This window comes from Macaca fascicularis, chromosome 7 (genome assembly GCF_037993035.2).
Source record: "Macaca fascicularis isolate 582-1 chromosome 7, T2T-MFA8v1.1".
Classification (NCBI taxonomy): domain Eukaryota; kingdom Metazoa; phylum Chordata; class Mammalia; order Primates; family Cercopithecidae; genus Macaca; species Macaca fascicularis.
The window spans coordinates 159,080,168-159,107,777 of record NC_088381.1 but is presented as its reverse complement, the minus strand read 5'-3'; the positions used below and the strand labels follow the sequence as shown (position 1 = coordinate 159,107,777).

The 27,610-nt window shown below is 47.3% G+C and overlaps 1 protein-coding gene and 1 non-coding gene across 11 annotated transcripts in view; both read right to left on the bottom strand.

Annotated features, from left to right (window-relative positions):
• The window catches only part of DGLUCY (D-glutamate cyclase), a 164,134-nt gene that overhangs the window by 115,067 nt on the left and 21,457 nt on the right, over positions 1 to 27,610 (bottom strand). The window lies entirely within an intron of this gene.
• On the bottom strand, positions 17,834 to 17,894 carry LOC123574808 (U7 small nuclear RNA). Its single transcript, XR_006699993.1, has one exon. It is a non-coding gene; the product is annotated as a U7 small nuclear RNA (small nuclear RNA).

Below are 27,610 nucleotides of genomic sequence, written 5' to 3'. Positions count from 1 at the left end.
TTCATGTCTGCCTGTTCATGGCTGAGTTCCAGAGCCTCCAACAGAGCCTGACACATGGCACAGAGTCAGTAAACACGTGTCAAACAGAATCTCTTCACACTCACTCTCAGCTGCAGTCTCAATATATCAAGCAGATAAATGAAGGGTTTTTATTTTTTTATGTTTTTTGAGATGGAGTCTCACTCTGTTGCCCAGGCTGGAGTGTAGTGGTGCGATCTCAGCTCACTGCAACCTCTGCCTCCTGGGTTCAAGCGATTTCTCCTGCCTCAGCCTCCCAAGCATCTGGGATTACAGGTGTGAGCCACCACCCCGGCTAATTTTTGTATTTTTAGTAGAGACAGGGTTTCACCACATTGGCCAGGCTGGTCTCGAACTCCTGACCTCAGATGATCCACCCACCTCAGCTTCCCAAAGTGCTGGGATTACAGGTGTGAGCCACCACACCTAGTCAAAAGAAGGGTTTTCAGTTAGTATGAAATAAGACACGAGAACATATAAGAATAGTGTATGTTCAAATGTATATGATTACTTAGAAAGGCAGCCAAATGAAATGTTTTAGCTTGCTTGTACATAAAAATTTGAAAATTGATGCTATGGACACTTGTGGACATTCAGGCACCATCTCCTAGCATCCTCATTTCACTCTAAATTTGCATTTTTCTTTGCACAAACTCAAGAGAACCTTGATTCACTCAGATAAGCAATTGCAAATTGTAACTGTGTAAAAACCAAAACTTTAAACGTAAACGGGTGAATTTTATGGCATGTGGACTATATCTCAATAACGCTGTCAAAAATAGTTCCTCTTGGCCAGGCGTGGTGGCTCAAGCCTGTAATCCCAGCACTTTGGGAGGCCGAGGCGGGCGGATCACAAGGTCAGGAGATCGAGACCACAGTGAAACCCCGTCTCTACTAAAAATACAAAAAATTAGCCGGGCGCGGTGGCGGGCGCCTGTAGTCCCAGCTACTCAGGAGGCTGAGGCAGGAGAATGGCGGGAACCCGGGAGGCGGAGCTTGCAGTGAGCCGAGATCGCGCCACTGCACTCCAGCCTGGGCAACAGCGTGAGACTCCGTCTCAAAAAAAAAAAATAAATAAATAAATAAATAAATAGTTCCTCTTGCAACTTTTATCTGGGTGAATCAAGATTTTCCTTTATTTAATAGAGAGGGAAGCAGACACTTCATTACAGCCTGGACAAAAATCTATTAACCTGAAACAGCACTTAATGTGTTGATGATCTCCACTGTTTTGAAATTTCGCCTTCAATATATTCATAAGTGAGGTATTTTTTTTTGAGACAGAGTCTCGCTTTGTTGCCCAGGCTGGAGTGCTGTGGCACATCTCTGCTCACTGTAACCTCCACCTTCCGGGTTCAAGGGATTCTCATGCCTCAGCCTCCCGAGTAACTGGGATTACAGGTGCACACCACCATGCCTGGCTAATTTTTGTATTTTTAGTAGGGACGGGGTTTCACCGTGTTGGCCAGGCTGGTCTCAAACTCCAACCTCAGGTGATCTGCCCACCTTGGCCTCCCAAAGGGCTGAGATTATAGGCATGAGCTACTATGCCTGGCCAAAGTTAGTTTTTTTAACTACAGTTTTAAAATATAGTTACGTGCCATATAATGACAATTCAGTTAATGCCAGACTGTATATACAACAGTGGTCCCATAAGTTTTTTTGTTGAGGGGAGGGGATAGAGTTTCTCTCTTGTTGCCCAGGCTGGAGTGCAATGGCAGATCTTGGCTCACTGCAACCTCCACCTCCCGGGTTCAAGTGATTCTCCTGCCTCAGCCTCCCAAGCGGCTGGGACTACAGGCGCACGCCACCACGCCCGGCTAATTTTTATATTTTTAGTAGAAACAGGGTTTCACCATGTTGGCCAGGCTGGTCTCGAACTCCTGACCTCAGGTGATCCATCTGCCTCAGCCTCCCAAAGTGTTGGGATTACAGGCGTGAGCCATCGCGCCCGGCCCTGTAAGGTTATAATGCCATATTTTTACTGTAGCTTTTCTAGGTTTAGACATGTTTAGGTACACAAATGCTTACCATTGTGTTACGATTGCTTACAGTAGTCAGTGTCACATGCTGTATGGGTTTGTGGCCCAGGAGTAATAGGCCATATCATATAGCCTAGATGTGTAGTAGCCTATGCCACCCAGGTTTGTGTAAGCAAAGTCTATGACATTTGCACAATGAGGAAATTTCCTAATGATGCATTTCTCAGAACTTATCCTTGTTAAGTCATGTCTGACTGTAGTTTAAAATATACTTTAAAACAAAAATTGGAATTTAAGAGTTTGAGGACGCCCCTTGAAGCATCTCTGAAGAATGAGTTTCATAGAATACTATTTGGCAACTACTGGTCTTTTAATAATTGGGCACCTATTATAGCTGCCTGACTTTTCCACATATTCCTCTATGTTGCTCTCCTGTTTATTCACCACGAGCAAGCTCTCTGGAGCAGAAATCCTGCTTTGCACCTCAGGAAAAAAACTTAGTACCAGGCCTGGCACAGGGCTCATGGTCAGCCAGTGGTTTGCTGTTGCTGCCATTTCATTGAAATTGAATTAAACACCTATCTCGATGTGATCTGGTGAGTCCTCAGCACCTGTTCTTGAGTTGTCTGGTGAAAAGTAAAACGGTAGTGCATTTTTTTTTCTTTATTTTTTTTTTTTTGGTGAGATGGAGTCTCACTCTGTCACCCAGGCTGGAGTGCCGAGGTGCGATTTCGGCTCACTACAACCTTTGCCTCCCAGGTTCAAGCAATTCTCCTGCCTCAGCCTCCTAAGTAGCAGGGATTACAGGCATGCACCACCAGCTACTTTTTGTATTTTTAGTAGAGATGGGGTTTCAACATGTTGGCCAGGCTGGTCTCGAACTCCTGACCTTAAGAGATCCTCCCACCTCAGCCTCCCAAAGTGCTGGGATTATAGGCATGAGCTACCACGCCCAGCCAATAACGCAATTTTTATGTAATAGAAGTTATAAATAAAAATAACAGCTAATACGAATTAAACTCTGTGTCATAAGATGTACTTGGATTCCTCATTCAGTTATCACAACTCTACGCAGTAAGTGCTGTTATACCCTCATTTCACCGAAGAAAAAACTAAGGCTGCCAGATCACAGGGGAGAAATTGTGGCTATAGACAACAGCGGGGAAGCTGAGAGCTGGGACTCCAACCAGACAGTCTAACTCCAGAGCCAGCTTAGAAATGATCTGAAGTCACTGGACAGGCCAATTTGGAAGACAGAGGAAAGAGAAATTCGAGAGCCCAGGACAGAGTCAGGCAGAGGAGGAACCTGCAAAGGAACGGCCACTAGATAGGAGGAAAACCAGGAGAGAGAAGTGTCATGGAAACCAAGAGAGATGAGCTGGGTGTGATGAGTGTGGAAAGCCGTTTCTCGGACTTGGCGTCATGGACGCTCTTGGTAACCTTGACAAGAGCAGCCCCTACATCCAGGTTTCTCAATTGCAATACTACTGACATTTGGGGCCAGATAATTCCATGTGGCGGGGGGCTGTCCTATGCATTGTAGATGTTCAGCAGTATCTCTGGCTTCTGCTCACTTGATGCTGGTAGCCAACACCCTTCCCCAGTCGCAACAATAAAGAATGTTCTCAAACATTGCCAAATGTCCCTAGGTTCTCAAACACTGCCAGATGCCCCCAGGTACAAAATCATCCTAGGTTGAGCACTACTGCTCTGTAGAATGGTGGGTGGAAGCCAAATTGGAGTAGGCAGAGGAGGGAATGGGAGGCGAGGGAGAGGAGAAAGCCTGCACAGACATGCGCAGAAGTGAGAGCTGGGGGTGGGGGAGGAGCCAAGGGAATGTTCCAAAACTTTCATGTATGTATGTGTATATATATATATGTGCGTGTGTGTTTCATATATGTGTTTGTGTGTGTGTGTGTTTATATATATGATGAGAGATAGCAGAGAAGGGCTGTAGGTTGATGGCAATGACACAGGAGAGAGTGAACGTTTGCTGATTTGCTGATGAAGAGGAGAGATATATAAAGAGAGAGAGAAACAGCAGGTGTGAATTTCTGGGGTAGGCAACAAGAAATGGGATCCAGACTACAAGTTGCAGGATTTGCCTTTGCAGGAGTAGAGACATTTGCTCTGGTATAAGAGAAGCAAGAGAGGCCTTATGCAGAAGTAGATGTAGGAAGGCGTGTGTATTTGGTGATGGGGAGAGGAGGGAGCTCCCATCTGTTGGCTTCTATTTTCCCAGCCAAGCCTGCGACAGGGTCATCGGCAGAGCTGGGATGGAGACGGAGGAGGAGGGAGGAAAAGGCACAGAATACTTATCTTGGAGTGCAGCAAAGCAGGCTAAAAGGAGAAGGGGGAAGGATTGCTAGGCCGTGTTGATAGCCCATTTGCAGTCTGAGACCAGGAATTTGAAATGAGGCCAGCCCATGTGGTGTGAGAATTTTCTCCGGCAACTTCATCTGCTCTGGGAGCAGTATGGAGTGCGTGGATGAAGCTGGGTGACTGGCAGCAGCTCCCAGGCAGCCTACAGGAGCAGGGTCCTCATTAAGGACCAATCATTAAGTTGCTCTCCCTTGGGCCTGAGAGACACATGGGGGTATCTTTGCACTTTCAAGATCAAGAATGGAGGGGGTGGCCGGGCGCGGTGGCTCAAGCCTGTAATCCCAGCACTTTGGGAGGCCGAGACGGGCGGATCACGAGGTCAGGAGATCGAGACCATCCTGGCTAACACGGTGAAACCCCGTCTCTACTAAAAAGTACAAAAAACTAGCCGGGCGAGGTGGCGAGCGCCTGTAGTCCCAGCTACTCAGGAGGCTGAGCCAGGAGAATGGCGTAAACCCGGGAGGCGGAGCTTGCTGTGAGCAGAGATCCAGCCACCGCACTCCAGCCTGGGTGACAGAGCGAGACTCCGTCTCAAAAAAAAAAAAAAAAAAAGAATGGAGGGGGTGCCGAGTAGGGTGGCTCACACCTGTAATCCCAGCACATTGGGAGGCTGAGGCAGGTGGATCATTTGAGGTCAGGAGTTCGAGACCAGCCTTGCCAACATGGTGAAATTCCATCTCTACTAAAAATACAAAAATTAGCCAGTCGTGATGGGGGGCACCTGCAATCCCAGCTACTTGGGAGGCTGAGGCAGGAGAATTGCTTGAACCTGGGAGGCGGAGGTTGCATTGAGCTGAGATCACGCCACTGCTGGGTGATAGAGTGAGACTCAGTCTCAAAAAAAAAAAAAAATATGGGCCGGGCGCGGTGGCTCAAGCCTGTAATCCCAGCACTTTGGGAGGCCTAGACGGGCGGATCACGAGCTCAGGAGATCGAGACCATCCTGGCTAACATAGTGAAACCCCATCTCTACTAAAAAATACAAAAAACTAGCCGGGCGAGGTGGCCGGCGCCTGTAGTCCCAGCTACTCGGGAGGCTGAGGCAGGAGAATGGCGTAAACCCGGGAGGCGGAGTTTGCAGTGAGCTGAGATCCGGCCACTGCACTCCAGCGTGGGCGACAGACCGATACTCCGTCTCAAAAAAAAAAAAAAAAAAAAAAAAAAAAAAAAACCACATACACACACACAAACTGGAGGGGGTCCCAGCAGCATCCTCCCATCCCCAGAAGCAGATGCACAAATCTGCTAGACCACATGCAATTCCCCATATCCATGCCCTGTAGAGCCTGTGAGCCCCTACTTTACCCTAACAAGAAGAAAACCAAAGTCTGCTGACATTCCACAGTCTCTCAGCGGACACCACTGCTCCTCTGCCATTCACACCTGCCTCTACCCCCAATGCCACTTTCCTTTTGGCTCCCATGGACAGTTCCGGGGCGGCGGGGGGAGGGCAGGGCAGCAGGTATGAGCAATGAGTCCAGGTAGAAATCAATGTACAAAATTCTAGATATTATGATCTGCTCGTCTTAAAACGAGGGAAGTTCACTACTACACACAAGACAAAAGGACACTTTCTCGAGAAGGATTTAAATTCACCCTAATACTGGACTTCATCCATCGCCTCACAGAGAACTTAACAGTAAGACATTCCAGAAGCCTTGAACAATGATCACTTCACTGGAGCCAGAAAGTCAAATCAGAAAATCTCTGGGGATTTATTTTTTAAAACTATATTCACTTATTTAATATTTTTATAGTTTTTAATTAATTAATTACTTTTTTTTTTTTTGAGACAGAGTCTCACTCTGTCACCCAGGCTGGAGTGCAGTGGTGCTATCGTGGCTCACTGCAATCTCCGCCTCCCAGGTTCACGCCATTCTTCTGCCTCAGCCTCCCGAGTAGCTGGGACTACAGGCGCCCACCACCACGCCTGGCTAATTTGTTTGTACTTTTAGTAGAAATGGGGTTTCACCATGTTAGCCAGGATGATCCACCTGCCTCGGCCTCCCAAAGTGCTGGGATTACAGGCATGAGCCACCATGCCCAGCCAGTTTTAAATTTATTGATACATAATAGATATACATATTTCTGAGGCACATGTGATAATCTGATACATTCATATAATCAAATCAAGGTAACTGGGATATCTATCACCTTAAACATTTATCTTTCCTCTATGCTAGGAACATTTGAATTATTCTCTTCTGACTATTTTGAAATATACAATAAGGCCAGGCATAGTGGTTCACGGCTCTAATTCCAACACTTTGGGAGGCCAAGGTGGGAGGATTGCTTGAGCCCAGGAGTTTGAGACCAGCCTGAGCAAGATAGTAAGATCCCATCTCTAAAAAAATAAAAAATTAGCCGGACATGGTGGCACACACCTGTGGTTCCAGCCTCTTGAGAGGCTGATACGGGAGGATCGCTTGAGGCTGCAGTGAACTGTGATCGTGCCACTGCATTCCAGCCTGGGTAACAAAGCAAGAGCCTGTCCTCCCCAGAAAGAAATGTACAATAGATTGATGTTAACATAGTTACCCCATTGATCTATCAAATATCTGATGATTTACTTTGACTCAACTCAAGAATGCGTCCATAAGCCAATTTTATGATTTGTGTGGCATTTGGAACATCCCTGAAGTGTTAGGATGTGGCCCAGCAGCACAGGAGTGCATGACTTCCAATGTCCTGGTGGAAACGTCCTATCATTGTAAGGGCATCAGGGATGCTTGCTTTCTGAGCATCTCCACAGTGTGGCTGCTGGCCAGGCTATCGCTGAGAGGTGGCCTAACCTCACAGTGGCTCTCAAATGAAGTGAGAAAGGCAAATATCACATGATTCCACTTACATAAGGTTTCTTAAAGAGTAAAATTTAGATAATCCAGTAGTAGAATGATGGTTGCTAGGGGTCAGGGAGATGGCTGAGGGTGAAGAGTGGGCTCCTAACCCAGGAGCATGAAGTTTCCGTTAAGCAAGATGAATAAGCTATAGAATCTTCTGCCCAGCATTGTACCTATAGCCATAGCCAACAATGATGTTAACACAGTTACCTCACTGATCTATCAAATATCTTTATTGATACCCATAAAACTTTGTTAAGAGGATAGATTTCATGCTAAATGTTCTTACCACAATAAAATAATTTTTTTTTTTTTTTGAGATGGAGTCTCGCTCTGTTGCCCAGGCTGGGGTGCAGCAGCATGATCTCGGCTCACTGCAACCTCTGCCTCCTGAGTTCAAGAGAGTCTCCTGCTTCAGCCTCCCGTGTAGCTGGGACTATAGGTGTGCGCCACCATGCCCAGCTAATTTTTGTATTTTCAGTAGAGACGGGTTTTCACCATGTTGGCCAGGCTGGTCTTGAACTCCTGGGCTTGAGATCCACTTGCCTTGGCTTCCCAAAGTGCTGGGATTATAGGCATAAGCCACAGTGCCTGGCCAAAATAAAATTGGTAAAAAAAGAATTCACTGGAGAGCTTGTTAAAACGCAGATTCCTGGACACCACTCCCAGAGTTCTTGATTCAGCAGGCCTGGGGGTAAGGCCCAAGAATTAGCATTTCTCAGCTTCCGGGGAGGCTGGTGCTGCTGGTCTGGGGACCACACCTTATTACCACAGTGGAAGAAGATGGGATGCTGTCAGGTTGGAGTTTGAATTCCAGCCTCATCCAGCCTTGCAAGCTCGAGCAAGAAATGTCAATGCTCACCTAAAATGGGAATCAGAGTATGGTATACCTTGAGAAGCTGTTTTGGAAATCAGAGAGAAGTCATGTTAAGTCCAAGGTCCTAAGTAGATACCCAGTAAAAGAAAGCAGTTGCTATTTTTATCACCATTTTAACACACCTCCACAACTCACAGCTGTTTGGATTAGGCATTCAAGACAAGCATTGACTTAGCCTCAAAAGTCGTGAGGAGGTTACTGAATTGGTAATCTCTCCACCCTCTCTTCCTCCTCTTCTGAACACCCAGGCACCAAAATAGCCCCTAACACCCACCAATGCACTGCCAGCGATGACATTTCTAAGCGGAGGAGATAACTGATCACTTTCAAATTTTGTAATATTTTAAGTACATTATCTTTAAAATCTGGGTCAGGATGAATATTGAACTTGGGCTCATCAAATGTTAGAGCTGAGAGGAAACTTCGAAACCATCTAATTTTCTTTTCTTTTTTTTTTTTTTGAGACGGAGTTTCGCTCTTGTTGCCCAGGTTGGAGTGTAATGGCGCAATCTTGGCTCACCGCAACCTACTGCCTCCCGGGTTCAAGTGATTCTCCTGCCTCAGCCTCCTAAGTAGCTGGGATTACAGGCATGTGCCACCATGCCCGGCTAATTTTGTAGAAACCATCTCATTTTCTAGCTAAAGGCGAGGATGTCGAAGGTGAGGAAACTGAGACCTAGGGAGGGGTAGCAACTTGCCCAAGGTGGCACAGCGAGTCCAAGGGCAAGGGCAGACCTGGAAATCACGTGTGCTGCCTGCTGGCCCTGGTTTAGACTTTCATGGCCTGACTCTCAGCCCAACTGACCCAAAACGCTATGCTTTCCTAAATAAAACTGCAGATCTCCTGGGTTGGTGGGGATACCCAGAACTGAGTAGGAATAATTCTCATTCTAAGGCAATGGTGATATTCCCCTAAGGGAACAGATCAGAATCTCTAAGAAAAGAAGGCAGATTTTTATGCTTATCAGCGAAGGGCCTTTTTTTTTTTTTTTTTTTTGGAGACTGGGTCTCTGTCGCCTAGGCTGGAGTACAGTGGTGCAATCGCAGCTCACTGCAGCCTCGACCTCCCGGGCTTGAACAATCCTCCCACTTCGGCCTCTCCAGTAGCTGGGACTACACGTGCATGCCCCTATGCCCGGCTAATTTTTGTATTTTTAGTAGAGACAGGGTTTCACCATGTTGGCCAGGCTGGTCTCAAGCTCCTGAGCTCAAGTGATCTGCCTGCCTCAGCCTCCCAAAGTGCTGGGATTACAGGCATGAGTCACCATGCCTGGCCAGTGAAGGGCATTTGTTTAAAAGTGTTTGGAAACTCTGACCCCACACCATGTGACCTCCTTTGTTAAATTGCTATTCTCTTCAGTAGGTTAGGAGGTAGTCCCATTTGCTGGCCTTAATTCTTCTAAAGCTACCTCCTGCATCAGGCAGCCTCCTTGCTTCTGCTCTTCATCTTCTCTCATTCTCCTTACACCGTACCCCAAATGCAGAGAGAGCTTGCTCTGTGCCCACAGCAGAATAGACATCTTTTACCTTTACCTAACTCATAAAGATAAATAAGCTAAAGACCTAAATACATTACATTTTCTTTTATTCCATTATTTTCCACTATTCAATCAGCCAATATTTATAGAAGCCTGTTACTTGCTAAGCATTCATTAACTGTCACTGTGCTTACAAGGAAAGTCCCTTACTCTCATTCCACAAATATGTACTGAGTGTACCCAGGATGTGCTGGCCATGGGCCACATGGGTTATTCAATGATCAACAAGGTAACACAATCCCGTCCTCATAGAGTATCCAGTCTGCCTTCTAAGAAATGACATCTTTTTGGCAAGAGGACAGGCCTGCAGCAGTGGTCAGGATGAGGCAGGTACTCATCCTGAGGCTGGAGATGGCTCACACAAGCTTATAGGAGCTGAGTGTTAAATTTTCGGGAAGTTTGTGAGCCAGTTGTTAAATACAGCCATTATTAGAAATTGAATCATATAAACATAATTTAATAAATTATATTAAAAAACAAAGGTAATACACACTCAAAGCTCATCACCTCCTAATTATTTTTTATTTTTGAGACAGAGTCTCACTCTGTCACCCAGGCTGGAGTGTAGTGGCGCCATCACAGCTCACTACAGCCTTGACCTCAAGTTCAAGCAATCCTCCCGCCTCAGCCTCCTGAGTAGCTGGGACTAACAGATGCGCACCACCATGCTTGGCTAATTTTTGGTTGTTTTGGAGATGAGGTCCCACCATGTTGCTCAGGCTGGTCTCGAACTCCCAGGCTCATGTGATCCTCCTGCCTCAGCCTTCTGAAGGGCTGGGATTATAGGCATGAGCTATGAACTATGGTGCCTAGCCACTTCCTAATCATTTTCTGATGCTTTACTATCATGTTTGCTCTTGGGGCCCTTTACATCTATACGGTAGAAATGCTACATAATGGTGGCCTGTGGGGCATTTCCTAGCTCTGCATTCAGTGCCATCAGGTTAACAGCTTGACGTTGGCTGTAGTGGGGAATATTTATATTATAAACATTGGCAAACGCTACACACTAGGATTTTTTTTTTTCTTTTTCTTCCAGAAAGCTGGTTGTTAAACACTTACTAAAACACCACTGGATACAAGTGACATCATACAAGGTAGGAAGAGTCAAATGAGTAATCAACATTTGGAGGAAGAGGCAAAATTAGCTGGGCGTGGTGGCGCACGCCTGTAATCCCAGCTACTAGGGAGGCTGAAGCAGGAGAATTGCTTGAACCCGGGAGGTGGAGGTTGCAGTGAGCCAGGATCACGCCACTGCACTCCAGCCTGGGCAAAAAGAGTGAAACTCTGTCTCAAAAAAAAGGGTTGGGGGGGGTCCTTGAATGCCAAGTAGAGAGAGATGGGGTGAAGGTGAGGGTGGGCAAGCTGTCTATAAGCCTGCCTTGTGGGGACTGTCTGTGTTGAATTATTTTTGGAGGGAAACATGAGGCTTAGCAAATAGCTTTATTGAGATGTAATTCTCAAACATACACAATTCACCTATTTAAAGGGTGTAACTCAATAATTTTTTGCGTATTCAGGAGCTTTGCAACCTCACCACAATTTTAAAACATGTTCTTTGTTTTTTTGTTTTTGTTTTTTGAGACAGTGTCTTGCTCTGTCACCCAAGCTGGAGTCCAGTGAGGCAATCACAGTTCACTGCAACCTCCACCTCCTGCCCTTAAGCAACCCTCTCACCTCAGCCTCCCAAGTAGCTGGGACCACAGGCACGTGCCATACCCAGCTAATTTTCATATTTTTTCGGTAGAGACAGGGTTTCACCATATTACCCAGGCTGGTCTTGAACTCTTGGACTCAAGCAATCCTCCTGCTTTGAACTCCTAAAGTGCTGGGATTACAGGTGTGAGCCACTGTCCCCAGCCTTAAACTTTTCATCACCCCAAAAGAAACTCCCAGACCTGTTAGCAGTCACTCCCCATTTACGACAATCTCTTTTTTTCCCCAGCCGAAGGCAACCACCAATCTATTTTCTGCTTCTATAGATTTAAGGCTTTTTTTTAAGCTGACACAGAAATCTGAAATTGTATGAGTTAATCTTGGAGAGTGTTTCATGGGCAGCACGCCCTGTGCCAACCCAGCAATTTCTCCAATTTTCCCAGTGCGAGCTCAGTAAAACTGCCTTCTGACCACAGCTGACTCACTCCCTCTCAGTAGGCCAACTTGTTCTCTCCCCTGGGAAGGATCAAGGGAGAAAAGTTCCTACAGGTGAGCTGAGTGGTCAGCCTCAGGCTGAAGGTACAAGCTGAAACCTTGGTAGGTGCAGAAGTCGGAGGAATAAGCCGGCGGGCGGGGGGCGGGCGGGGGGCGGGCGGGTGGGCAGGGGAAGGCGCTCAGCTGAACATGGGCCTGAGTGCGAGTGTGGACCCAGATACTCTAAGGGCAGAGAAGCCTCTCTGGAAAACTGTGCTGTGGTCAGTCCCCAGGCACTTTCAAGAAAAGTCACAACCTGTATGGCTATACAAACTGCTCCATCTGTCACGGACTTGGCCCCAGGAGGAGTCACCAGTGAGAGGGTCTCACTCCCCAATTTTCAATAATGCATCTCCCTACTGGTTCTTCCTTCCCACCCCTGGCCCCGAGATGGAGTCTCACTCTGTCGCCCAGGCTGCAGTGCAGTGGCACAATCTCGGCTCACTGCAACCTCCGCCTCCCAGCTTTAAGTGATTCTCCTGCCTCAGCCTCCCAAGTAGCTGGGATTACAGGTGTGCACCACCACACCTGGCTAATTTTTGTATTTTTAGTACAAACGGGGTTTTACTATGTTGGCCAGGCTGGTCTCGAACTCCTGACCTCAGATGATCTGCCTGTCTCAGCCTCCCAAAGTGCTGGGATTACAGGCGTGAGCCACCATGCCCAGCCTCCCTACTGGTTCAATTGGCCACTTGTGCAATATAAAGTGAGGGGATGACAAAGACCCCCACCTGTCTCAAAACATTTCTACTACCAAATACTAGCATCTGAAATCCTTGTCATTCCTTTGAGTTATACCATTATCCCCAGAGGCCATGGGTGAAATTGATGTAGGGGATTGGAAGGTGGTGGAAGGGCACCTGGCTCAGGGTCAGCAAGACTTTACCTTGGAAAGCAGGGGCTGGACTCTGCATGCGGTGGGACCCTGAAGATGTGAGCTTTGGATTGAGGCAGTGATGGTTCTAGGTGATAAAGATATAGAAGATGTGTTTTGGGGAAAGGTGGGCCCAGACAGAAAGCTGGGGAGGGAGGGATGGGCCAACGCAGTGGGCCACTGAAGAGGTGTATAAAGGAGAGCCGCCATTTTTTTCACCACGCTATTTGCAGTCTTCTTCCACTCCATCTTTCTCTCTTCCCAACCCACACTATAAATAATTGCAAGTCTTTGTTCTTTGCCTTAGGAATAGCTTCTCCAGCTGTTGCCACACATTTCTGAACTGAATAAAGCATCTCTTTTGAAATCCACAAAAGAAACAGATTGAACTATGGTGTATTCTTTTTAAGAGGCTTGACTCTACTAGGAAAAAAAAGCTCCCTTACCAAAGAAAGAACATGGAGTACATGTCATAGTCACTTGCCTTCACGTGTAATGAGGCAGTGACAAGCACCCTTAGTCTCCTTAGCCACTGGCCTTGTGGCAGGAAGAGAGCCAGGCAAGCACAGGGCACAGGCAGAGTGGCAGCCTCTGCCGACCCTGAGAACCAGCCTCCTCCTCCCTCCTGGTGCCCCTAGGAATCAGCATATCCCAACCATGACTCCTGGAAGCTCTTCAGGAACAGGTGGACTAATTTCTCAGCAATAGTCACTGTTTTTGTGATATAACAGAAAGCAGTTCTAGAAAGCAGGACCGCCAAGGAAGGACATCTGCTCTGTTGCTGCTGAGAAGAAAAGCAAGTGGGCACATGGTCTGCTTTCAGGGGCAAATGAACTGGGGGGCTGGGGGAATTTCTCATGGGTGCTGTCCAATGACCAGAGAAGATGGCTAGAGTTTTGTGTAGCTAGGAGAGATGACCGGCTGCTGGAGGGCAGCTGCTGCTTTAGATCACCCATGCCTGGACTCAGAGTGAGCAGGTTCCATTCATCAGTGTGTTGGATCCTTTTACAAAGTGGTATATCCTTTATATAGATGCCCACACAGGCTGATGACAGCCCTGTCTCATGAGATCATGGCTTGAGTTCTCACTCCAGGCCTGAAGACTTTTTTTTTTTTTTTTGAGACGGAGTCTCGCTCTGTCTCCCAGGCTGGAGTGCAGTGGCCGGATCTCAGCTCACTGCAAGCTCCGCCTCCCGGGTTCCCGCCATTCTCCTGCCTCAGCCTCCTGGGTAGCTGGGACTACAGGCGCCCGCCACCTCACCCGGCTAGTTTTTTGTCTTTTTTGGTAGAGACGGGGTTTCACCGTGTTAGCCAGAATGGTCTCGATCTCCTGACCTCGTGATCCACCCGTCTCGGCCTCCCAAAGTGCTGGGATTACAGGCTTGAGCCACCGCGCCCGGCCTTTTTTTTTTTTTTTGAGATGGAGTTTTGCTCTTGTCGCCCAGGCTGCAACAGCGAGATCTCGGCTCACTGCAACCTTCGCTTCCTGGGTTCAAGTGATTATTCTGCCTCAGCCTCCTGAGTAGCTGGGATTACAGGTGCCCATCACCACACCCAGCTAATTTCTGTATTTTTAATAGAGACGGGGTTTCACCATGTTGGCCAGACTCATCTCGAACTCCTGACCTCAGCCTCCCAAAGTGCTGGGATTACAGGAGTGAGCCACTGTACCCAGCCCAGGCCTGAAGACATTCTGAAGCACTCCCACCTGTGTCTCCCAGCTTCTGTCTGCATGGTCACCCCTGCCTCTGGGATCCTGTTTCCACATGGGCTGTAGTTGCTCTTTTTTTATTTTTATTTTTTGAGATGGAGTCTTGCTCTGTTGCCCAGGCTAGAGTGCAGTGGTGTGATCTCGGCTCACTGCAACCTCCACCTCCCGGGTTCAAGTGATTCTCCTGCCTCAGCCTCCTGAGTAGCTGGGATTATAGGCACCTGCCACCACGCCCAGCTAATTTTTGTATTTTTAGTAGAGACGGGGTTTCACCATATTGGCCAGGCTGGTCTTGAACTCCTGACCTCACGATCCACCCACCTTGGCCTCTCAATTGCTGGGATTACAGGTGTGAGCCACCGCGCCCGGCCTGTAGTTGCTCTTTTTGACTTTTGTTGTAAATTGTGGTAAAATGCACATAACATAAAATGTACTCGTTTTCAAGTGTACAATTTAGTGGTATTAAGTATCTGCATAGTGTTGTGCAACTATCAGCACCATCTAGTTCCAGAACTTTCCATCACCCCACATGGAAACCCTACACACCTGTTAAGCAGTCACTTCTAGTTCCCCAGACCCAGTCCCTGCAACCACTGATCTGCCTCCTCCCTCTATGGCTTCACCTGTTTGCAACATTTCATGTAAATGGAACCATACAAGATGTGGCCTTTTGTGACTGGCTTCTTTCACTCAGCATAATGGTTTTCTGTTGGTTTTTTTGTTGCTCTGTCACCCAGCCTGGAGTGCAATGGCTCGATCTCAGCCTACTGTAACCTCTGCCTCCTGGGTTCAAGCAATCCTCATGCCTCAGCCTCCCAAGAAGCTAGGATTATAGGCATGTACCGCCACAACTGGCTCATTTTTGTATTTTTAGTAGAGATAGGGTTTTGTCATGTTGGCCAGGCTGGTCTCAAACTCCTGGTCTCAAGCAATCCACCCACCTTCACCTCAAGCAATCTACCCACTTTGGCTTCCCAAAGCATTGGGATTACAGGCATGAACATCATGCCCAGCTAGCATAATGTTTTGAGGTTCATTCCTATTGTAGCATGGATCAGTCCTCAATTCCTTTTTTAGCTAGATAATATTCCATTTCATGGATCTACCACATTTCGTTTTTCTGCTGGTGCTGTTTTGTACCTCATCTATCCAAATACAAAACTTGGCCCTTTCCATTTCCACAATGAACCCTGCTCACAGTTTCCTCATGGGGATAATGATACTTCATCGTTATCCTGTAAGGGTTACGTAATACACAGCAGGTAAAGTGACAAAAGCACCTAGCAAATAGTGCTCAATAATATATTATTAATTATTATATCATCATTATAGTCATTATGCAATCATTATGATCATATAAATTCCTCTAACCTCTCGTTTTCTGTTGTATCTATTCATTTGTTTCACAAAATATCTTTTTTTTTTTTGAGACTGAGTCTCACTCTATGGCCGAGGCTGGAGTGCAGTGGCGCGATCTTGGCTCACTGCAACCTTTGTCTCCCGTATTCAAGTGAGTTTCCTGCCTCAGCCTCCCGAGTAGCTGGGACCACAGGTGCCCGCCACCATTGCCCGGCTAATTTTTGTATTTTTAGTAGGGAGGGTTTCACCATGTTGGTCAGGCGTGGTCTTGAACTCCTGACCTCAGGTGATCCACCCACCTCAGCCTCCCAGAGTGCTGGGATGATTACAGGTGTGAGGCACTGCACTTGGCCCACAAAACATCGTAAATGCAATCAGGGTTGGATAGCTGCAGAGAGATGTCTGGATTAGGTACTTGCAAGGATTATGCTGAATTGCATACTCCTTTGGTTCTCAATCTCGGGCCATGAAGTCATGAGATCTCTATTATACCGTTATAGCAAGGAGTTCATGAACCACGTCTGCAGCAAGCATTTTCCAGTACTCAGTGGCTATCCTTTCTCTCTCACATATACGGGCACTACTGTTTCTCAAATGTGTGCAGTCTTTGTTGAGAATGAATAAAAGATAAGTTATATAAAAGCCTTTTACGTGCAGTCTTTGTTGAGAATGAATAAAAGATAAGTTATATAAAAGCCTTTTATCATCATGTGTCTTCTCAATCTAACCAATACTCAAGATACCACTTTTCTCATGGGGAGATCCTCATATTTGAGAAGATTAGAAACCACTAGCATACAGCAACGCTACAAGAAACCAAAACAATTCAACTCAGTATGGAAATCAAATGATTAACAAGAGTTTATTGAACACCTACTACAAGTTTGGTACTATTCTAAGCACCACAGTGGGGGCGTGCGGATATGAATATGCAGAAGATAGTTTCTGTCCTGCACACTCAGTAGTTGGAAAGAGCAGCCATAGGCCAGTACAGTAGTCAAGAATGTGTCAGCACAAGATCAAGCGTTAAATTAGTCCTATGGCTAATGCATGAAATTAACATGGACTGAAGTCATTAGGAAAGGCTCCAAGGAAGAGTCTGGCTTGAAGAATAAGCACATTTTTAAAGGGGCAGGGAGCTCCAGGTAGCCAGAGATAGGAATGAGCAAGCAGTCTTAGAGTACAGATATTGGCCTGCCTGGAGTCAAGCGTTTGATTTGGAAGACATGGTCAATTTCCATGGGTAGGACATCAGAGGATAGAGCCCTAGAGGTGCAAGGATGATTGAGGGGCAGTCAAAAGCCACTGAAGTTTTAGAGCAGAGGAGGGTTGAAGGAAGGCCATGTCCCAAAACGCTCAGCCTGGCTGAGGCAGGAGAGTCTGTGTTCAGGGGACTTGGGTATGTTCATTCCCAGATACAGTCATTAAAGGGACTCCATAAGGGATGGAACAGGGGTCTCTGTACTCAGACCGATCTCTTACGACAGCACCTGGGTGTCTGCCCTCTATATCAACTATCTTCTGCCCCAGACATGCACATGTGAATTGTCCAGACAGACTATGGACCTTTGTCCAGTTGTCAGAACTTTTTGCATTATTTCCAGGTTCAGAAAAAGGCATATGCCCTCTGAGAATACACAAATGGACAGAGGTTTTTATTTTTATTTTATTTATTATTTATTTATTTATTTTTGTTGCCCAGGCTGGAGTGCAGTGGCACGATCCAGGCTCACTGCAACCTCTGCTGCCTAGGTTCAAGCGATTCTCCGGCTTCAGCCTCCCAAGTAGCTGGGATTACAGGCACCTGCCACCGCGCCTGGCTAATTTTTATAGTTTTTAGTAGAGACGGGGTTTTGCCATGTTGCCCAAGCTCGTCTTGAACTCTGGAGCTCAAATGACCCACCTGCCTTGGCCTCTCAAAGTGCTGGGATTGATTATAGGCGTGAGCCACTGTGCCCGGCCAGAATTTTTTTTGGGGGGGGAGGTAAAGGGGGGCTTTCCAGAAGAGGAATTTATGGAAAGGAATGTATTGTCTCGTCTTGTCTTACATTGTATTTTTATTTGGGGCTTTTCAGTAAAGACCAGAAACCTGCTAGACAAATTCTAAAAGAGTTGTAACACTGGTCGGGGAATTTGCCAAGCTAGCTTAATAGATATCTTCCTACCCTCAACACTCCTTAAAGCAATAGCCCTTCATGGGTAAAGTCCACGCTGACCACACCTTCCTCCCTCTCTCGCAGAGGGCAAAGGGTAGAAGACCAAGAGGCTGAGGTGTTTGGAGAAGCCAGGGAAATGGGTGGACTCGCCCTGCAGGATGCAGCTGCTGAGCTGCAGGATGCTCACCCCAAGTCACCCTGGAAGACGGAGCCATCCCCACCCTCCCTGTGCACATTTGCTGGGAGTCTGATAGGGACAGTGGAGAGGGAACAGCCAAGGCTCCACCAGATGTCTTAGGCATCTTCCTCAGTGTCTCCTTCTTCCCATCAGTCCTAGAGAACCTACCTGTGACCAAATAGGGTCAGAGGGGAGCTGGATCATGCACCCCATGGCTACCGGTGGACTTTCCTGAGATCAACAAGCTCCTGCCAGTGGCTCTTAGTTTGCTAACTAGGACAGAGCTCCCCCAGAGCGATGGCAGGAGGCAGAGCATCCCTGCCCTTCATAACCAAACGCTGCCCGACCCTCAGGAACTCCCTGTTGGTTTCAGCCCAGATGAGGAATGATGCTTATGGCCAAAGTCATGCAGGAGGCTGGGAGAAGGTTTTAAAAGCTCACAGAGGGGCCGGGCGCGGTGGCTCATGCCTGTAATCCCAGCACTTTGGGAGGCCAAGGCGGGTGGATCACGAGGTCGGGAGATCGAGACCATCCTGGCTAACACGGTGAAACTCTGTCTCTACTAAAAATACAAAAAATTAGCTGGGCGTGGTGGCGGGCGCCTGTAGTCCCAGCTACTCGGGAGGCTGAGGCAGGAGAATGGCGTGAACCCAGGAGGTGGAGGTTGCAGTGAGCCGAGATCGCGCCACTGCACTCCAGTCTGGGAGACACAGCGAGACTCCATCTCAAAAAAACAAAAACAAAAACAAAAAACAACTCACGGAGGATGTAGCTTGGGACGCAGTGGCATCTATAACAAAAGAACAGAGCATATGGAGGCAATATCACTGTCATTCAACAGATACCCTCACCACTCCTTTTTCTGGCTGAGGTCCAGGGAGAGTAAGTGGTCCTCACTGAGATCCATGACTGGGATGGGAGCCAGTCTGTGGCTCATCTGTGGGCTTTCCCCCATATGAACCTGATGTAATTTTGGAAGCAGTCTGGGACAAGGTGTTTTCCTCCCTATGGAGGTGCAATGAAAGTGTGCTCAGCCGGCAAGGAGAGAGGAATGGGTATTAGGGCACGTGTTTCTGCAGCCACCAGCCAGATACCTGCATAGTCAGATGTTTCCTCCTTCTTCAGGGCCCCACTTGTGCACCTCAGTAGAGTTGGACAGACTGACTGTCCCATGATTGGATCAGTGAGTTGTAAGTAGGGTGCATAGAGGTTTTGGCTTGTCTGAGACCATTCCAGGTTACATCTGTTATCCCAGAGTAATTATTAGTAATGTCCCCTTTCATTCTTTTATTTTTTTAAATTTTATTTTTAATTTTTGTGGGTACATAGTGGATGACCCTTTTCATTGTTTTTGTTTGTTTGTTTGTTTGTTTGTTTTTGAGATGGAGTCTTGCTCTGTCACCCAGGCTGCAGTGCAGTGGCACAATCTCGGCTGGCTGCAACCTCTGCCTCCAGGGTTCAAGTGATTCTCCTGCCTCAGCTTCCCGAGTAGCTGGGATTACAGGCATGCGCCACCATGCCTGGCTAACTTTTGTATTTTTAGTAGAGATGGGATTTCACATCTTGGCCAGGCTGGTCTCGAACTCCTGACCTCAGGTGATCCACTCGCCTCGGCCTCCCAAAGTGCTGGGATTACAGGTGTGAGCTACTGTGCCTGGCCACCCCTTTCATTCTTAAAATGTCTTAATTTTGACAATAAATTGCTTGGTCCCCCTAGTTTATAAGGTGACAGATTTACATAAAGCACGCAAAGTCGCTTAAGCAAAGAGAGGGTTTTATTGCCAGAACTACAGGAAAGTCAGACATCATGAGAACCAGAGACTCCCCTGAGGGGTCCCCCACCATCTCTCCTGCTTCTTTCTCCCCTGTGGCTCTTGTTGCCTTTTCTCTCTGCACAGTTACCCTTTTCTTCCTGACAACTGCCACCAGCTCCTGAGGTGGACATTTGGCAGTTTCCATCATCAGAAGAACCCTGACTTTCTCAGTTGCAAGTCCCCAAAAACACCCAGGAAGAAACTTACTGTCCCATGGTGGGCAGGAGGGCAAGATGGTTCCAGAACCTTGCAGCTGTCTAGGGAACCATGACGAGAATGGAGGAAGAGGCAGTTTTTAGGAGGGGCAACCGGTGTGGAATGGACAATTCCTTCAGTGTCTGGTACAATCAGCATCAAGTATTTATTGAGCGGGCCCTGTGGCATTGATCTAACCACTTGCTTGTCAAATGTGTACCAGAGCGAAGTAATATTTCCCATTAGTCTCCAGAGAGAGATGCCACTCATCCTGGGGACAGAGCTGGCCATGGAACAGAAGACAGAGGAACTTCCTTGCTTGGGAGGGCGAGGTCCCCGAGGAAAGATATTTGCTGCTTCCCAGAATACATGTGGCTTCAGGTTGGCAGCCCCCTGTCCCTGGGGGTGACTCTGGGTGTGTGCAAGTGCCTGTGTTCACAGGATCTGAAATGGCTCAGGGCCAGTAGGCCAAGGCACTGGGAGCTGAGGTCATCATGGCCTGCAGCAACCCCTGCTTAGGGGGACCCTATGGAAAAGGGTCCTCTTCTCCCCTCTCTCCCTGACCACAACCCCCATCTCTGTCCTAGAAGCACTTTCTTCCTTGGACAAGCTCTGCCCCAGGCTCTGAGGTCTCACCAGAGGCACCGCTGACAGCAACAGCAATAACAGCAGCAGAGAACAAGACACTGACGGGGACTCATCTGCTTCTCTGATTTTTTTCTCTCTAATAGGCAGAAGCTCTAGGACTGTCCTAGTGACTGAGTAGAACCCTGTGGTTGTGGAACTTAACATGGAAGACTGACGTGCTCCAAGAAGGAAAGAAAAGTATTCTTATAATAGTGGGGTGGAAGCTCCGAATCACATTCAAACTGTATTATGTAACCTGCAGGATTTACAGGTGAAGCAAAACATGATGCTCTATATCATTATCTATTTCCCTTTTCACATATCTTTTACTGTAAATTCCTTGAGGTCAGGGTCACTGTTTTCTAATTCCTTGGAGTTCCAAAACTGGACAAAGCACTTTGCACATATACTGACTTCTCTATATTTACTTGCAATTTCCAATGGGGTCCGCTTCTCCCTGGCTCCCAGCTCACCTTCTCTGCCTGGAACATCTTCCTCTGACCCTTTGCCTGCCCAGCTCCTCCTCCTCCTTGCAGACTCCCCTCAGCTTTCACCTCCCCAAGATGCCTCCTCTGACCCCCGGCTGGGTTAGAGGCTCTATCCCTGGGCTGTCTCATTGTAGCTGGCTATAGGTCTGTCTTCCCCAGGTTAGAAAAGCATTTCTTGTTCCCTGGTGCTGTAAAGAAATAGCACTTGAACATAAATTTAATTTCCTTAGCAAGGCCATTTTTACTTTCTGCAGAAAGGGTACACTCGCCAGCAGTTTTGTCACGAGAGTACACTGAACAAAAGAGACAGGGTCATTTATAACCTGACACACCCACCCTACTGCTGTGTCCAGTTTCCATTGGCTGGAATGGGATCGCACATTCTGTGTTTGTCCCGAATGGCTGGCAACGTAGAACCTTTTAAAAGAGGCAAAGGCAGAGGAGAACAAAGGAAGGAGGAAGTAACTTGTGAAAAGCTGAGAAAGGTAAAAACACCTTCAAATAAGGAAGAGGAACGGGCTATGACCTGATGCTTGCTTGGACCAGTATAAGCATGCTAGGGCAACTATTTCAGCTAAATTGTGGGAGCTAAGAACATAAAGTACATTGATTTCTTTATTACGGATAGCAGATACTTAAGAATGTTAGCACAGGTCTTTGAATACATTTTGCTTCTAAGAGAAGTTACTATTTATTCCTAATTAGATGAAAGTCTTTGAAGAGGAACCTCTACTTTACTTTATATACCCATCAGACAGGGGGCTTCTGTAGGGCAATACAATTCCTGGCACGCAATAGGTGATCAATAAATATTTTTTGAATGGATAAAGATGATTTTGTAAGCAGTGCCTGATTCGATTCTAGGCACAGAGAAGATTAAGACATTGGTTGAGTCCTTTGAACTTTTGGGGGGCTCGACTTTTTTAGTCTGTAGAGACCAGGGAACAAGACTAGCTGACATCAATCTTGTGGCAAACTTCTAGACTCTGTTCACCTCTGACTTTCAAAGGTGGGTCCCATGAACTGCAGCCACCTGCAGATGCAGCCCTGATTTGGACCCTGGGGTCAGTCTTGTCCTTGTCCTGGGGGAATTTAGGGAAGTCTATAGCCTAGGCAACATGGTGAAACCCCATCTCTACCAAAAATACAAAAAATTAGCCAGGTGTGGTGGTGCGCACCTGTGGTTTCAGCTACTTGGGAGGTTGAGGCAGGAGAATGGCTTGAGCCTGGGAGGTGGAGGTTGCAGTGAGCTGAGATCGAGCCACTGCACTCTAGCCTGGGTGACAGAGTGAAATCCTGTCTCAAAATTAATTAACTAATTAAATTAAAAAATAAAACATAAAAAAGTGTTTATTGAGTGTCCAGCCCTCGAAGCTCACCTGATCTGATAGGGGATCTGAACAGGTATAAAATACAGTCAGCCCTCTATATCTGTGGGTTCCACCCCTGTGGATTCAACCAACTATGGAGCAAAATTATTTAGAAAAAAATGAAAGGTTGTGTCTGTACTGAACATGTACAGGCTTTTTTTCTTGTCATTATCCCCTAAACGATACAGTGTTACAATGGTCTATATAGCATTTACATTGTATTCGATACTATAAGTAATCTAGAAATGACTTACAGTATGGGGGGGGGATGTGCACAGGTCACATACAAATACCACACCATATTTTGTAAGGCAGCAGTCCCCAATTTTTTGGCACCAAGGACTAGTTTCATGGAAGACAATTTTTCCACAGACCAGGCAGGGGGTTGGGGATGGTTTGGGGACAATTGAAGTGCACTACATTTATTGTGCACTTCATTTCTATTATTATCACATTGAAATATATAATGAAATCATGACACTCACCATAATGTAGAATCAGTGGGAGCCCTGAGCTTGTTTTCCTGCAACTAGACAGTTACATCTGGCGGTGATGGGAGAAATTGACAGATCATCAGGCATTAGATTCTCATAAGGAGCACAAAACCTAGATCCCTCATGTGCACAGTTCACAATAGGGTTCATGCTCCCCTGAGAATCTAATGCCACCACTGGGGCTGACAGGAGGCGAACCTCCAGCGATGGGGAGTGACCGTAAACACAGATTGCTTGCTGCTCACCTCCCATTGTGTGGCTCAGTTCCTAACAGGCCACAAACTGGTACCAGTACCAGTACATGGCCTAGGAGTTGGGAACCCCTGCTATGAGGGACTTGAGCAGGGCTGGGCGCAGTGGCTCATGCCTGTAATCCCAGCACTTTGGGAGGCCAAGTAAGGTGGATCACCTGAGGTCAGGAGTTTGACACCAGCCTGGGCAACATGGTGAAGCCCTATCTCTACTAAAAATACAAAATTAGCCAGGCGTGGTGGTGCATGCCTGTGATCCCAGCTACCTGGGAGGCTGAGGTAGGAGAATCGCTTGAACCCAGGAGGTGGAGGTTGCAGAGAGCTGACATCTGGCCACTGCACTCCAGCCTGGGGAATAGAGTGAGACTCCGTCACATGCACACTCAAAACAAACAAACAAACAAACAAACAAACAAACACCAAAGGGACTTGAGCATTCATGGATTTTGGTATCTGCAAGGGGTCCTGGCACCAATCTTTCAGAGATACTGAGGGACAACTGTACTGACTCATGAGAGCTATGGACACAGTGCTAAGGGACCTAGGGGAGGGGAAAAAGATGTGGGGGGTATGGAGAAAGTGGCACAGCCCAGGAGGGGCCTTTGAGTTGGCCCTTGAAGAGAGCAGGAATTTCCCAGGCGGAGGTCAGGAGGGAGGACCCACATGGGCAAAGGCACTAAGGGGTGAGGTTTACTTTAGTGGAGAGAGCAATCAACAGCTCTCTTAACTACTTTTTTTTTTTTTTTTTTGAGACAGGGTTTTGCTCTGTCACCCAGGCTAGAGTGCAGTGGTACGAACATGGCTCACTGAAGCCTCAACCTCCTGGGTTCAAGCAATCCTCCCACTTCAGCCTCCGGAGTAGCAGGAACCACAGATGCACACCACAATGCTAGGCTAATTTTAAACATTTTTGTAGAGATGGGGTCTTGCCCTGTTGCTCAGGCTGGTCTTGAATTCCTGGACTCAGGCTATACTCCTGTTTTGCCCTTCCAAAGTGCTGGGATTACAGGCATAAGCCACCACGCCCAGTTTCTCTTAACTTTGAAAAATCACACCACCACCACCCTCCCTTGATAAACACAAATTCTCAGGCTCTACTTTAACAATTTTGACACACAAAAATAAACATTGTGCGTATAAAACAAAAGTGCAGGCAGGAGAAGGCATTGCTTTGCTTCCAATCTGCACATCCGTACACCCACTTCAAGTACAATGTATCTCCCCAGGGGTGCCTCTCTCCTCCTCCATAATGGAAATCAGTCCACTGGTTGGAGTGGAGCAGACCAAAGCTAAGAATTACAGAGAGGAAAGCACCCTGGTGAGATTCAGGAGGAACATTTGGTAACAGGGTGGGCTAGAGATTGGTGCGGACTGAGCAGTTACCACCATCGTAATTGCCTTAGAGCTTGAACATTAGTGCTAGGAGGTGGGAGGGATGGAGAAGAAGAGATGCATAAGAGACAGATGGGCTGGGCATGGTGGCTCATCCCTGTAATCCCAGCACTTCGGGAGGCCAAGGCGGGTGGGTCACTTGAGGTCAGGAGTTCAAGACCAGCCTGACTAACATGGTGAAACCCCATTTCTACCAAAAATATAAAAAATTAGCCAGGCATGGTGGTGGGCGCCTGTAATTCCAGCTACTTAGGAGGCTGAGGCACGAGAATCTCTTGAACCCAGGAGGCAGGGGTTGTAGTGAGCTGAGATCAGGCCACTGCACTCCAGCCTGGGTGACAGAGCAAGACTCTATCGCAAAAAAAGAAGAAAAAAAAAAAGAGAGAGAGAAAGACAGATGATGGTGGAGAGAACTGCTAATGCTTGGAATGGAATAGATGGGGGGCTCAGGTCTTGGCCAGGAGCTCAAGTCTTGGCCCAGGCAGCACCCCTCATTCATTCAACAACATGTATTGCCAGCCCTACTGTGTGCCAGAGACTATGCTAAGCACTGAGGACACAGCACGAACAGGACAGGGAAACTCCCTGAAGGAGGAAGACCACCAGCAGCAAAGAAGAAAATACATAGATGAAAAAGATCATTTAATGGAGATGAGATGGAGAGTAATAGCGGTGGGGTGGATAGAGGGAAGCTACATTAGACTGGGGGCCATGGAAGTGACTTCAGGAAGTGACAGCTGAGCTAAACCCTGAATGATGCTTTAACAATGAGCCATGGAAGATCTGGAGGCCTCAAGGTGGAAACACGTATTTCTGACACATTATTAAAAAAACAATAGAAAAACATTGCTGGCATCTCTGTTCTCAAGTTGACACAAAAGCAACAAATGTCTGCATCCCCTAGGAAGGAACTTCAAGGAATGTATTCTCTTGCTGCTTCTTCTCTTGCTTGCTGACAGTAGGACATCTGGGTCAGGCCTGGAGACTCACTCTTTTATGGATCGTTTTCTCTTTGTTCTTTTTTTTTTTTTTTTTTTTTTGAGATGGAATCTCTCTCTGTCGCCCAGCCTGGAGTGGAGTGGTATGATCTTGGCTCACTGCAAACCCGGCCTCCCAGGTTCCAGCAATTCTCTCACCTCAGCCTCCCAAGTAGCTGGGATTACAGGCACGCACCACCATGCTAATTTTTGCATTTTTAGTAGAAACGGTGTTTCACCATGTTGGCCAGGCTGGTCTCGAACTTCGACCTCAGGTGATCCACCCGCCTTGGCTTCCCAAAGTGCTGAGATTATAGACGTGAGCCACTGTGACCAGCCTTCTCTCTTTGTTCTTTAAGTGGGAGGCAGACCACTACCTCCGATGTGGTGGAAATATAAGTGTGCTAAGGGCAGGCACAAATGTGGCTCTTTTCCCTGCACTGTTCCCAACATGTAGACGTAGGGTTGAAAGTTGGGGCAGGACGGCCGGGCGCGGTGGCTCAAGCCTGTAATCCCAGCACTTTGGGAGGCCGAGACGGGTGGATCACGAGGTCAGGAGATCGAGACCATCCTGGTGAACACAGTGAAACCCCGTCTCTACTAAAACTACAAAAAACTAGCCGGGCGAGGTGGCGGGCGCCTGTAGTCCCAGCTACTCGGGAGGCTGAGGCAGGAGAATGGCGTGAACCCGGGAGGCGGAGCTTGCAGTGAGCTGAGATCAGGCCACTGCACTCCAGCCTGGGCGACAGAGCGAGACTCCGTCTCAAAAAAAAAAAGAAAAAAGAAAGTTGGGGCAGGGCATGAATGCCTGTAGATCTTTCTGAGATGCAAACTCTGATGGGCATGATGGCTCATGCCTGTAATCTCAGCCTTTTTGGAGGCCAAGGCAGGAGGATCACTTCAGCTCAGGAGTTTGAGACTCGCCTGGGCAACAGAGTGAGACTCCCATGGCTACCAAAAAAATTTTACAAATCAACCAAACATAGTGGTGCATGTGTGTAATCCCAGCTACTCGGGAGGCTGAGGCAGGAGGATTGCTTGAGCCCAGGAGGTCGAGGCTGCAGTGAGTTGTGATCATACCACTGCACTCCAACTTGGGTGACAGAGCAAGGCCTTGTCTCAAAAAACAAATCAAAACAAGATGTGCAACCTACATGTCTAACACATTCACCAAAGGCCTGTGATAATGAAACTGATACCACCAGGAACTTCATGAGGATCCTTTGGCCTGCCTTTAATCAGCTTCCAACACTGACAGGAAGAGGCTTGCAATTAATGGTCATCGTCAAACTTCTAACAGCTGGCTTCAACCTTACAGAACATGATAAGGATTGGGAAATGTCCAATTATAGGAATCACCACTTCTGTAAGTTGACAGCAAGCCATGTGCTCGTAAGAATTGCTGCTATTCCTGGTATCGAGGTGGACTTTGTTCTCAACAATGTTCCTGAAGTAATCACAATAATAAGCTTCACGTGGCTGTTTCTGATAAGGCCTCCAAACACAAGCCCAAGAGCAACGAAGTAAAAGCGAAGACATTTGGTTAACATGGTGGTCAGAACATCAGACTGGCTACGCTTGGGTCAGGTACCTCTTTCATGGGAAGAGGGGGGTGTGTCTCACTTTTTATCTTGGAATTCCTCCCATATAAGAAAGGGTGTTGCATGCAGTCAAACTGACAAATACCTTCTACATGCTCTATCACAATTTCCTTCTTCTCTGCTTTTCCAAATGTTACCCAGCTACAGCAGGCTGAATAATATGCCCCTGCCTCCAACTCCAAAAGATGTCCACATCCTAATCCCCAGAGCGTGTGAATATGTTACTTTACATGATGAAGTTGACGACCTTGAGGTGGCTTTATTATCTTGTATTTTCTGGGTGGGCCCAATGTAAT